Here is a 14,645-nt window from a genome sequence, read left to right on the forward strand (position 1 = left end):
TGTATATTGTATTATATATACTTCTTCAGTCCATCTAGTTGTTTCGCCCTTTTCAAATATTGACTTTTTCTTGCTTATTCTTATCTTATCACTAACTGTAAACTTTGATTTAGATTTGGTTTTGGTATTTCGAATATAGATTTCTTCACACCGTGTTTTCCCTTTTCTTAATAATAGCTTCAACTGGTATTATTTTTATCGAAGATTAAATAGTATTAATTTATTCTTTGACTAAGTCATTTAAAACGTTTATAAACAAATTAGTTAAATTGGAAATAAAGTATTTCCAAATTATTTCTTTCATTGTACGGATCCAACTTTCTACCACACTCGACTTTCTTCATCTTCTATAGAAAATAGTTCTACCAAATTTTTTACATCTTTAATATAAAATTCTTTACATTAATGAAACAAAATTTTAGTTGGCTTTCTTTTATTAAAATTTTAAATGTTTTTCCTACATTCTCACCAGTTTTATCTTTTAGAGGAATTAACTAGCCACAATTGGAAAAATATCGATAACGGCTTGAAGGCATTTTATACTAGTGTTAAATTTGGAGAACCCGTACATGTCAATTAGATATTTCATCTCCACCATTAGCAACGACTTTTCTTTTAACATATTTTCTTTTCATTTGCCTATGAAATCCATTTGCTAAATGAGAATGCATTAAATGGTTGACATTTTTTTTTGTTGTTGTTTTTTTTATGATGAAATATAATGACCTAAACGGTCATTATATTTCATCATAAAAAAAAAAAGATTTCATCTTTGTTACGATAATCTTTTTAATGATAGATTTATCCAATTTTTCTCTAAACGTAGGGTTATCAATACCATCCATTACTTCCAACGTTTGTTTATCGCATAAGTTATTGAGAATTGATGTATCCTTGTTCAATATATATCATACATCATGATGTAATGCAGCATTGTCAACTTTATTTACAGGTTCGTTCTATTCTTCTGTTCTAAGATCTTCATTTAATCTTCATTTTAATTTGTACCAGGACCAATTAAATTATGAACAATTAAGTGCAACTCAAACAGTAACTTATTAATGATAGTAGAGTTCAATATTGAGCCATCTTCCGATCTTGGACCCTCAACTCATTTTGCAAATTGAGTTTTTATAGCACCTCACACTTAGCAATTTTTTTCGTTCAATGTTACAACCATTTTCAGAAAGAGTTAGCTCTTTACCATCAGATTCTGTAACTTTTTTGCATATATGAGGAAAAGGAAGAAAAAATGGAGTACTCCGCTGAACGCTCAAGCATTCCTTTTTTTCATTTCTTCAGTGTAGTTATAATGGTCTTTTACTTTTTCATCCTTTTTTGTGAACTCACTCTGATAAATCCAACACTTTTTCACACTTTATGTCTTTTTCTTCTGCACTGTTTATAATTTTTTACAAATTGGTCAAACATATTAACAAACTTCATCTTTATTAGTCATTGCAGCTCGTAATCTTTATCACTTATATGTAAAAGGTTTGCTAAAGTATGCACTATCATCAAAGCACTTTATGTAATAACAAAAGCTAGATGGTACATGCATTTGATATTGTTTTGTATAACTTTTTTCTGGATTTGGCAGACATAAATCAACAGATTTTATAACGGATTCAAAACCAGCTCATACAATATAAGGTACCAAAGCATCATTTTAAAATGTTTAAAGTGTAACATAAATCATGCAAAACTTGTGATCAATTCAATATTAAAATAGAATCAGCAGGAATAGTTGCCAACAATCAAGAGTTGATTGCAAAATAAACTAAAGTTACATAATGCAAAGGCCCTTATAATGCAAAGGCCCTTATATTGCAAGAAAATTTAAAATTAGAAAGCTTCAAAAAACAACAATATGAAATTAATTATAACTTTCGATTTACAAAGGGTTTCGTCATTCCCGAAATTTACAACTGGTCTAGCATAGTAGAAAAATATGGATGTATAACTTGGGCATACATGATTGCAGCAGGGGGAAAGGTTCGCATATTTTTTTGGACAGAAAATATAGCAAAATAAGGAAGTGATGAAGTAGTATCCATTCTTTCAATGATTTTAAGCGTATTAACTGAAGTAGATGATATAATAATCTTTGCTGATAATTGTCCCAGACAAAACAAAAAATGGCTACTAATGGCTCTCTGGTTGCAGTTGGTAAAAGAGAAAAAATATAAAAGTATAACTCACAATTCTATTTTAAGTGGCCAAACTCATCTCCTTTGGACGGAGACTTTGCTCTTATAGAATAGCGCCTTGAAAATTTGTTATGCATGTATAAAAAATATAATGAATAATAAAAAATATAAAATAATAAAAAATATAAAAATAAATCGCAAATTTATTCTCCAGGAGAATAGCACGATATCATCACGATATATCATCGTTTAAAGTAACAGATTTAAGACAAATAGAATTTTTGAATTTTGCCCCTATTCTTTTAAATTTTAAATGGACCACACATACAAATGATGGTAAAGGATTAGATATCGCTAACTCAGTTTCCTATCACTTTAACCCAAAAGTTTAAAAAAAAATTAAAATTTAACAAAAAAATTCTAAGGTATTCTGTATCAAATACTACGTTGATGAAGATGAGTACAAACGAGTAAATATTGCAAAGGAAGGAAGACTGCTACAGACATCACGAACTGAATTAGAGCAAAAATGTGTAACATTATTAAAAATGTGTAAGATTTGACAGTATTTAAACTCTATTACCTTATATACCGCCAATACATCACCAACTTTTCATCAGTTTACGAGCCATAATAAGAGAGACTGAAAAAGAACCTGAAATCCTTTTAGATCAAAGTGTTTTTTATTGTTATATAGATTTTTGTAATAGTATTACCAGTAGTGTTGTTACGACTAAATCGATTAATTTCAAAGTCGACCAAAATCGACTGACACATTTTTAAAATCGACAAAGTGGACTTAAAGTCGATTTTGTCGAAATATTTAAATAAAAATTTTATTATATCATATACTTTAATCCTGCTTGACAATTTTTTTTTTAGATGATAAGAAACAAATAGAACATTAGGATAGTAAACAAAAAAACTAGGTGGTATGTAATACTGTTATAATAACACATGAAGACTTCACTGGAAGAAACGGCAGGGTCACATTTTTTCATTTTGAGATTTCATTTTGAAATTCATTAATAAACTTTTAAACCTATTTAAGTTTTTCATTTTTAGGAAAAAGGCGTACATTTTTAAAATATATTACAAAAAGAACCATTTTTGTATGCAATTAAAATTATATTTTTAATTTAAATGCAACAATTTTTATCTTTTTTAAGTGAAGTTTTTTTTGGACTCTGCCGCTTTTTCCCCGGTATTACGTCTTTTTTAGTTTTTAGATCATGTAAAAAGTTAAATTTTTATTTACCTTATACTAGCTTATAAATAAAATCAGGCAGGAGCCTGATTTTATCTATAAGCTAATACAAGATAATTTTATCTTATATTATCTTTATCTTATATTTCTTTTATCAACCGACTTCCCCACTGAAATCTAATATAGACCTTAAAACAGTTTTGGGGCCGGTATAAATTAAAAGTACTTTTTTGTTGTTGATGACAAAATGCAATTTTTCTTTTTAATTCTAAGGTTTAAAACTTTGCCCATACAGATGTCACAAAACTGCATGTACAAACAGGTATTTATTGCATGGAGTCTTTCCTAATTATAAAGGACCTTTATACTTTTATGGGTAAATACAATGTAACTAAAAAGTTAGTATTTATGTGTATTCTCAATATTTATCTTAATATCAATATTTCAATATCTTGTGATTGTTAATTCTACAACTTGAAATGGAGTTGGTCTTTTACAAGCATTTCTGAATATTTTAATCCAATCTGATGGAATACATGTGGGTGCTTTGCAATTATTAGCCCCATATTTTTATCACATTCCATGTAAGAATGTCCGCGTTCTGGAAACATAACTTTGATGAAGTCAAGCCTTTTTTTTTCATGTATAAGAAAATCCATAAAAGTAGCTAATGTATAGTTTTTGTTTTAGACAGCACATGAATCACAAAATAGTTCTACAGATCGAATTTGTTTGTCTAAATGTTTTTTTAAAAAAATCATATAACATTGAAGTTAACTCATCAGCTCCTTTTCTAGCTATAGTTTCATCATAACAATACAAAAAAACTTCATTGCTTGAAAGCACCTGAATATTAAATGCTAAATGCCAATTTTTTTGTAGTAAAAGACATTGGCTGATAGATTTTGTAAATTGAGATTTTTTCAAGCCGAAAGCAATTTGCTTAAATCTTTGTTTCGTTTATGCTTTAAACCGTGCATTTCAATTTCTAACATAAAATGTTTCTGCAACTTTGTAGTGTTGTTCTTTCTGTAATTCTATCTCATCTAATTGTTGTTTAAGCGTTTTGCATTCTGAATTAAAAGATTGTTCAATTTTTATTGCTTCAATTTTAATTTTAAACTAATCACATTTTGAACAAATGTCAGTCCTAGTACCCAAAAGAAATGTTAAAATTAGTTTTAAATATGTTGTGAAAAGATTCATATGACAGTTTATCAATACTTGATTTTAATACTTGATTTTAAACAGGTTAAACATCTTAGTTATATTCAGGTATTTAGGAAGATATAGTCGCCCAGTTTTTTTTGAGAATAGTCGGACTCTCGACCACTGAAAGAAGAAATGTGATCACATATCTTATTCTTTAGTTCAGGAGTAAAATTTTCATAATGATTTTTGTGTTTTCATCTTCGATCGTGAGGTGAGTGACATATTTAATGAAAAAAAACGTAATATTTATACATGATTAATGTTATTGAAATCTTGCATTAAGAATAAAGATTTTATAACTATTAATGCATTCAATAAAAAATTATAATTTGCCTATGGTTTAAAGACTTCTTTTTATTGTCTCCAATCTTCCTTTCTTTATCCCAAAGATTTAAGTAAATGCAAAAAAGCAAACAAGAACAAACGAACTCTTACTCGTAATTACCTCTTGATTTGTAATAAAAAGTTTACATTTGTAACTGCTATTATAACCTTTTGAATCGATATTTCGTGGTCTTCTTCCTGAAACATTATTTAAAGTTATTAAACTAGCAAGATACGAAACTTGCATCCTTGCTGGCTAGAGAGTTAAGAAAACTGAATAAAAAAATTCTATCTTCTCTTTTAACTATTTCGAAGCATCCCAGCTAGCACACATACGTTGGGCCAACGTCGGGCCGACGTCGAAAAAGTGGTTGGCCGATGGTCGGTAACTGACGTTGGCTTAACGTCGATTTAGTAGTCGGCGCGACGTCCAAATCAACCGTTGGCCCAACGTCGGATTTCGACGTTGGGCGAGCGTCGCATGCTGACGTTGGCCCAACGTAATATTTTAATAATAATAATTATTAAAATATTACGTTAAATATTACTATTAATAGTTTTAATTTGTTTGCAAAATCATTGCTTTTGATTCAAAAGATGCGCATACCTTTTGAATCAATACGATGGCTCCGCGCAAAATCGGACTATCTGCAATCTCCGCCAAAAACAAAATTGGCATATCTGCAATCTCCGCGTAAAACAAAATTGGACTATCTGCATTTTCCGCCAGCTTTATTTTTGAACTATCTGCATTCTCCGGGCGTTCAAAGTTTTTATTGCATGAAATTATGCGCCTTGTCAAAATGTGATTTCACTACAAATGGCAGATCTCATGAAATAAGTTGTTAATAAGAAGACAGTAATTGCATTATTTTCCATCTATTCCTGAGATATAAACCTGTTTAAGTTTTAACACAAAGTTTCACTTGCCACATTTGATTTTGTTTAGAAGTAATTATTTTAAATAGTTATATGACATATGGTATGTTAATGCAAATGAAAAATTTACAATATTTTTAGAACATCATTTTAGCGGCTAAAATAAGAACAGTCTGCATCTACTTTAATCTCAAGTCTGAACTTAGTAAGCGTATACACATCATGAATTGATCAAAGTGTAGCTGATCGCAAAACCAATTTTATGTATTCAAATTTAATTTGAAATTAAAATGCTGCTGGATTAAGAAAACGTTTTACAGTTTTACGAGGCTTATTCGAAACATTGTTTGGTGTTTTTCAAGTTTGTCTATTTTCAACAGAAAAAAAAAAAGTAGTGTTACTGTGTTATCTATACTATATAGGTATACTATATAGCATATAGCAGTCAGTCATGTTTTGGTTAAATGTGAAAATAACAAGTTGGTTTGTTTAGCTTACAAAATTAATTAATTCAAGTGTATAATTGCTATCGTCAAATAAAATATGTTAGATCTTAAAAATATGTTAGGACTACAAAATTATAGATGTTTTTAGATAAGTTGTGTTTGTATGTTAAATTATAATTTCTAAAGTTAAAAGTTACCTAAATGTGACTATAATTTAAATTCAAGTAATTAATATTGTCTATTACAAATGTGATAATTTATTATATTTATTATAATTTATTATATATAATTTATTATATTTAATTTATTATACTGTAAAAGTAATAAAAGCCTGATATTCAGATCAATGTACAAGTTAAGGATATGTTTATTTAAAACAGCAGTTTTTTGTTATTTTGTAATTATTCTTTTATAGAAAAAATACAGCTATTTTTGATTGTATCATAGTTATTACTATCATAGTAAAAAAATTACAACCCTTTTTTATATATCATTACATCCCAAAGTCTTGGATATAAAAAAATTATCAAATATAATTGGACCAAAATTGTTTGATCATCACTGCAGTTGAGGTGACATCTGATTAAACCAATGTTTAATGGTTTAGAGCTCAAATCCAACTGAACCTTAGGTTCAGTTTGATTTTGATCCTAATTATTGATAAACCAAGTTTAAGAAAAGTTGGAAACCATTATGTTTAATACTCATGCATGAGTTTTTAACTAGTTTGTGTTCAGTTAAGTGGCATCTCCAAAAAAGAATGGTTTTAAGTAGACAACAAAGAAAACTCCACATAGTTTGATTGCTTAATGAACAAAAATAGGTTAATAACAATAATTTTGTTAGTTACGATCTAGGTTACAATATATATATATATATATATATATATATATATATATATATATATATATATATATATATATATATATATATATATATATATATATATATATATATATATATATATTTATAAATGCGTGTGTGTATATATATGTGTATATATAAATATATGTATGTATATATATATATATATAATTTATATATATATATATATATATAATATATATATATATATATATATATATATATATATATATATATATATATATATATATATATATATATATATATATATATATATAAATGAGCAAAAATACTTATCTAATTTTTTCTTTGACAGCTTGTTTTACCATCAGTAGGTTCATCAGGAAGTCTGATGAACCTAGTGATGGTGAAAGATAAGTTTATAAATATATAAGGTTAATATATAACATGTTAACTAATGATTAATTTGTTAACCTTCCTGATAACTTATTGATGGTGAAACAAGTTGTGGAAGAAAAAATTAGATTATTATATATATATATATATATATATATACACACACACAGGGTGTCTGCCAATATTATAAGTTGGATTTCCCTAGCTTTTCCCTGATATTTACCTATTTCTCGTTTAGAAAAATGCTCTTCAACTGCAAAAATATAAACAATAATACAACCCACATTAAATATATCAAGAGAAGTTCATAAAACTATCTGCCAAGTAAACTTTTAGATTACGTGAACTATATACAACTTATTTAAGTTATATAAGTTTGATAAAGACTCATCTTTCCTGATTTTTCTAAAATTTAACCTAATTTCTCTGATAATCCCCTGATTATTTTGAAGATATCCGAATTCCCTGGCATTTCCCTGATTTCGCAGACATCCTGTATATATTTATATGCAGATCTTGTGTATAAAGACCACTTAACAACATTGCAACATAACATAACAAGAATTTAGTTTGATCTAAAGTTATTAGTCACAACAACAAGGCTAAATAAAATTGACAAAGTATGTATGATGAATTTAGCAATTAGTATGTAACATAACAATGTTTTGTTACTATGTTATTATTAACAATAACTTAAGTTATTTTTAACATATTTATCTTAACTAAAACTACTTGATTACTCACAAACTTAATCAAGTTATGATCAAGGTTTTGTGTTTAAATAATCGCTATTAATAAATGTTTAAATAATCGCTATTATTTAAAAAATTGTAGAATTTTATAAAAAACTTCAAATATTTAAAGAAACACCACCAAAAATTTATGCACCCGAAAAACGCAGATAGTCCAAAAATGTATCTGGCAAAAATGCAGATAGTCCAATTTTGTTTTACGCGGAGATTGCAGATATGCCAATTTTGTTTTTGGCGGAGATTGCAGATATGCCAAATTTGTTTTCCGCGGAGATTGCAGATAGTCCGATTTTGCGCGGAGCCATCGAATAGTAAAGTTTTTGGAAACAAATAAAAACTAATTCTTTAATTAGTAAACTATTTCTTTAACTAAGGTGGAACTATTTCTTTAGAGAAAACGCAGCTATTTCTTTAAATAAAGTGCAACTATTAATTTAAATAAACCGCAAATATTTCTTTGTAATGTTTATTAAAATGTCCAAATAAGTTAAAATAAAATTTGGCGCTAAGAAACAAAAGTAAACATTGATGCTGATTAATGAACCAACTTTAATTTAATAATTACACAGAGAAAATCAAAATTTCTTATAATAATCATTATAATTAAGTTAAAATAATCGTATAAATTATACACATATCTAAACATAATAATGTTCTTTCTAACTGCTTGGCATCCTAACGAATCTTGCATCTTTACTTCGCTTGAGAGCAACTACAACATTCGAATGCTCTTTAAATCTTTAATTTGATAATTGTTGATTTTGTATCTTTCATTTGATGAGCTTTAGGCATTGCCATAACTACTGTTAAAATTATAAGTATTATGTTATATATATTTTTGTGAGTGCAAAATGCACATAAATCAAAGCATAATAATTTTTTTTATGTATTACCTGCACAAAAATGGTGAAAAAATGATAAGTTCATTTGTTGATATTGCATTAATTTTTTCAAGTCATGGTCTATATAGAAAATTTTCGAATAATAGTATCAGTATTTCACTGCAATAATTAGAGGCAACAAGCTTCAAAACTCTACTATAAAATTACTAAAAGAATTCCAATTACCATTAAAATGCCACAAATATATATAATTAATACACTCCCAAATAATTGTTACCTTCTTCCTCTTTAACAGCTGCCAAATGAATTAAAAAATAAACGCCCCTTTAAACATAACTGAAAAAAAAGAACAATTTAAACAAAAGCTTCATTCAGTAAATTATTATAAATGTCAATAAATAATATGGAAACAATAAATAATAAAAACATACAATACAAAAACTATAGAGTTATATAATATATTATAACTTTAGGACATTTTAACAATATACAATTATAATGCAGATAAGAATTATAATACAGGAATGAGGTACACGTATATTTACTACCGATATCTTATCTTTGTAAAACACATGCATTTAATCTTTGTAAAACAAAACCATCTACTAAAAATATGTTATCTTTGTTAAACACATGGATTTACTAATAAATAAATATTTAGCATTAATGCTGATCAAAGAAGCATCTTTAACTTTGTAACACAGAGAAAAATCAAAATTTGTTGTAACAATAATTATAATTATATTAAAATATTTGTACAAATTATACACATATTCAAACATAATAATGCTCTTTCTAACAGCTTAGCATTCTTACAAATCTTGCATATTGATTTCGCTTGAGAGCAACTTTAACGTTTGAATGCTCCTCATTATACAACTTTATATGAACATTTGAACTTGCATCTTTCATTTGATGAGCTTTAGACATAACTACTGTTAGAATTATAGGTAATAGGTTATATATATTTGTGTTTGTAGATAACAGTAACATAATTTACATATTTTTATATTCAATAAATGATCTATATCAAAATAAAAATCTATATTTGAAGTAAAAAAATAGTTAATGACAAACAAATGCAAAAAATATTTAGTTTACACAAATAAAATGCATATAAAACATAATAAAATAATTATTTCGATCTACCTGCATAAACATGGCAAAAAAATATGATTTAAAAAAATACTAATCAGTACATTTGTTGGCATTGCATTCATTTTGTAGAATACCACAAATGCATATAACAAAATGCAACACTAAATTGGTAATACCTATTAAGTATTCCCAAATGATGAACTACTAAAGACTTAAGTGGTTAATAACTATTTAGACTGTATAGTTATTAACTACTTAAGTCTTTAGTAATTAATAACTTTTTAATTGTATGTATCATACTATATGATACTGACTGTATCATACTATATGATACTGACTGTATCATATTTTATGATTCAGACTGTATCATACAGTGTTTGACATGCAGTGGTTGTCTAAATAGTATAGACAGTATTATGCTTTTTATACATTATGTTTATGTACTATATACACTATTATTTATGTGTGTACTACATGCATTAGTACTGTATGTGGTACATACATTATTAATTAGATATTGTTTAACTAGATAAATTAACTAGATAAAACTGAGGGATGATACAATTAATTACATTGTAGTTGATTGTATCATACATCAGTTATAAAAATCCTACAGTTTGTATCAATAACATTATGTCATAATGTTATTGATACAAACTACATGATTTTTAAAACTAATGCATGATATCATGCAAATTAATCGTATATACGATTAATTTATGTGTATGTACATACATACATTATTAATGTATGTAGTACATAAAAGAGTAAAACAAGAGTTTATTAAACTTTAGTTTATAATGTCATTAAAAACTAAAAACATTATAAATACCATAATTTATGTAGTATGACATTATAAACATTATAATTATACATAATGACATTAAAAACATTATAATTTAAATAAACAAACTCTTGTTTTAAAGAAAAATTAAAAACTGCATCTTAATAGATATAAAAGTTAGCATGTTTGTATTTATTTTTTTAATGATTTGATATTAAATTCGAAATTACTCAATACTCAATTACTACGAAACTATTATAAAATCATGAAATTCAAAGCAATAAAATACTCTAATAAAAAGTTGCGCCACAACAGATTTTAAAAATGGACGTAAACTTTTTTAACGCTAAACCCAATGATATATTAAAAATAACTAGATGTCTAACTTCCGCGTATTTTTTGAAGCAAAAATCGGCCATTATGGGGGGCAAAATTAACAAATCATAAGCTTCGTATTTGTTTTGTTTTGATAAATAGCGTAAAGATTTTGCCCCCCATAATGGCCGATTTTTGCTTCACTTTTTCTTATGCCGATTTACGGCAGTTAGACCACTGATCTCAAAATATAACTGGATAGCGTATACGAAAAAATTTTTTTGAAGCCAGTTTTGGCCTCCCAAGATGGCGGCGGAATTAAGGAATGGTGATATGAAAATTAAGAAACTGATGATAATTAAGTTTTATATCTTGAGTTCAAATATTGATAAATATATAAATTTCTAATAAAAATCTAGTTTTTTTGTTTAACATAAGATTTTTTTCATAAAAATAACGGAATATTACATATTTACATAAATTTCAAATATAAATAATTTTTTATTTAACAAAACATATTCTTACAATAAGTTGCTCTATATTAACTTTCTGTTTTTCGTTTTTTAGAATAAATATGTGTTGTTTTCTCGCAGCGAACACAACGTTTCAGCTCTACATTTTCTCTTCTCCTTAAAATTCCCTTTACAAAAAGTTTTCCTTCAATTTATACTATACAAAGAATCTCAAATATGCTCATAAAATAAACCGCTTAAACTATATTTACAACATATCAAATAAACTACGTCAATCAAATCCGCCGTAAATAGTTTCTTCACGCAATTCAATTACACTCCTCCTTGATCCTTCGGGATCACATTTAATTCAAAGCAACTCTTGCTTTGCGGAACATCACATCAATTGTTTCTTTTGCGGATCCAAATCTCAAATACCGCTTCTGGCAATCCAACTGCAACGCCAGTCGCATCCTCTCGTCAGGCTACTCTGCCAAACACGAGAAACGTTTTAGATCAGCAAAAGAGACATCCATTTGTTCCTCATCTCTCATCTTCTGCTTCGTACACAAATCATGCCACGTAGGCATCCGAAGGAAAAACTCGATAAATAAAGACATCTTCGATTCTCTTCACATCCTTCTTATCTTCTACTCACAAACAATCGAAGACTAAGTATTACTTCGCAACAAAACTGGAAAGAGCACTGTCAACTCAACGCGTTGCTTCTCTGCAACAACTTTGGTTCGCTGCGACCAAATTGCGGCATCGGATATACCATCGTATTTTTCAAAGATGTTCTAATTATTCGAAGATGGCTCCATCATGTGCCCGGTTAGCTTGTTGTTTTCTCGCAGCGAACACAACGTTTCAGCTCTACATTTTCTCTTCTCCTTAAAATTCCCTTTACAAAAAGTTTTCCTTCAATTTATACTATACAAAGAATCTCAAATATGCTCATAAAATAAACCGCTTAAACTATATTTACAACATATCAAATAAACTACGTCAATCAAATCCGCCGTAAATAGTTTCTTCACGCAATTCAATTACAATATGATAAAATAAAAATTCTCAGTAAAACTAAGTACAAATTTTATTTTTAATTTGCTTAAATTTGGTTTGTTTAATAAAAGTAAAGAAAAAGTATTTGTTTGCTTGTGCAGAAATCTCAAGTTTCAAATAGTTAGCATTTGTTATATAATTTATGTACCTTTTAGTTCTTAACTACCCAATGCTGTGTGCTAGAAGGTTAATAACACAACAGCATGGTAGGCAGCTGATTTTATTTTTAAGATAAAATGTTTTCTAGGCATTAGTTCATCAGATAGGCACTAAAAAATTATAAATGCTGCATGAACTATTAACTTAGCGCTGTGATTACACACAACTCAGAGGTTCCTTCTAGAGTTATTATATATATATATATATATATATATATATATATATATATATATATATATATATATATATATATATATCATATATCATAAAAATATTTTGGATTGGTTTTTGAATAGGATAAGTTTTGTTAATTGCTTCCTAAGCTTTTTTCCAGTTATTTTGGCAGTTTGCTTTTTACCCAGGTGATAAAGATATATTTTTGCATAGTTTTCTGAAATATGTTTAATCAGTGCAAATAAATGGTTATTAGTTATAGCTGAGTCAAACATATGAGAAGTTTGTTCATTAAATAGTTTTGAGTAATCAACTGATCTCAAAACAGCACTAGAAATGGCATTTTGAATTCCTATTTCATTTGGAAGGTTGCCATTTATTGAGGCAAGCAACCTATGGAAACATCTTTCAGTTTCTTCGCATATGATAGCAACACTTTTGGTTGGTTTAATTAAACCTCCTCTGTCTTTGAATTTTAAAAAACTGGTTTGTTCGAAATGATAAGAAAGCACTAATGCATTTCAACATTTAATGCAGATGGTTTATTGTAAATTTACATAGCATAAGTTTTTTGATAAGATACATAATGTTGATAATGTTTGATAACATACAAAACATATGTTATCAAAACATTCCCTTAATGATTTGTTTTGAATAATAAGTTAAAAACAATTGACTCAATTATTGAGAGCTGAAATATTACAAAGAATAATATAAAAGTAAAATAATATATATTAAAAAATAACATTTTGTACTTAATATTTTTATTAAATACTATATCCATTAATTACATATATGTATTAAATAATCCTAGAAGGAACCCCTGAGTTGTGTGTACTCACAGCCTCAGCTAATAGTTCATGCAGCATGTACATATCTGGTATCTTGCTACAAAAATTGAAAATATAAAATTTGTCAAAATTGTAAATAGACACCACTGCCGCTTACCATACAGTCATGTTATCAACCTTCTTGCACACTGCATTGGGTAACTAAGAACTAAAAGGTACATAGATTATGCATAAATATTATTTAATTGTAAAGTAAATATTTAATCGAAAGTATTGAATATTTTGTACCTTAGTATCAAAATAATTACTTTAATTGTCTGATTTTTTTTAGAAATCATTTCATTTCTTTAAAGTCATTAAAACTTTGTTTCATAGTCTAATTTTTCTTTCAAAACTCTATTTATTTTCTTTAATATTTCTGTAAAAAGCCTTATAAAATGTACATCGATCATCGCTAGGAGCTCCGATCGCCGCCATCTTGGAAGGCCAATTTTGGCTTCAATTTTTTTTGAAAAAGGCAATTTAATACGCTATCCAGTTATATTTTGAGATCAGTGAGTTAGACATCTAGTTATTCTTAATATATCATTGGCTAAACCCGATATCACACTGTACGCATTTAAAAATGGTCGTATTTCGACGATGGCCAGACGTTGGTTCAACGTCAGCGCAAAGTTAATAAAATTGGCCAACGCTTCTGACGTTGGTCCGACGTCGGCCCAACGTATGTGTGCTAGCTGGGATTTCAACCTTTTACAGTTACATTCAGGTCCT

At 27.5% G+C, this 14,645-nt stretch overlaps 1 long non-coding RNA gene across 8 annotated transcripts; it reads right to left on the reverse strand.

Moving 5' to 3' along the window:
• Positions 1-8,772: 8,772 nt before the first annotated feature.
• Positions 8,773-12,726, reverse strand: LOC149885709 (uncharacterized). 8 transcript variants are annotated; one of them, XR_016454467.1, is made up of 5 exons: positions 9,850-12,726; positions 9,582-9,635; positions 9,311-9,369; positions 9,085-9,153; positions 8,773-8,994 (listed from the first exon to the last, which is right to left on the reverse strand). It is a non-coding gene; the product is annotated as an uncharacterized LOC149885709 (long non-coding RNA). The 8 variants fall into 8 exon arrangements; XR_016454466.1 differs by having other exon boundaries at positions 9,582-9,638; XR_016454465.1 differs by lacking the exon at positions 9,582-9,635.
• Positions 12,727-14,645: the final 1,919 nt, after the last annotated feature.

Source organism: Hydra viridissima, unplaced genomic scaffold (assembly GCF_058129835.1).
Source record: "Hydra viridissima isolate aposymbiotic clone 2 unplaced genomic scaffold, HvirCarnegie_v1 scaffold_7, whole genome shotgun sequence".
In the NCBI taxonomy this organism is placed as follows: Eukaryota; Metazoa; Cnidaria; class Hydrozoa; order Anthoathecata; family Hydridae; genus Hydra; species Hydra viridissima.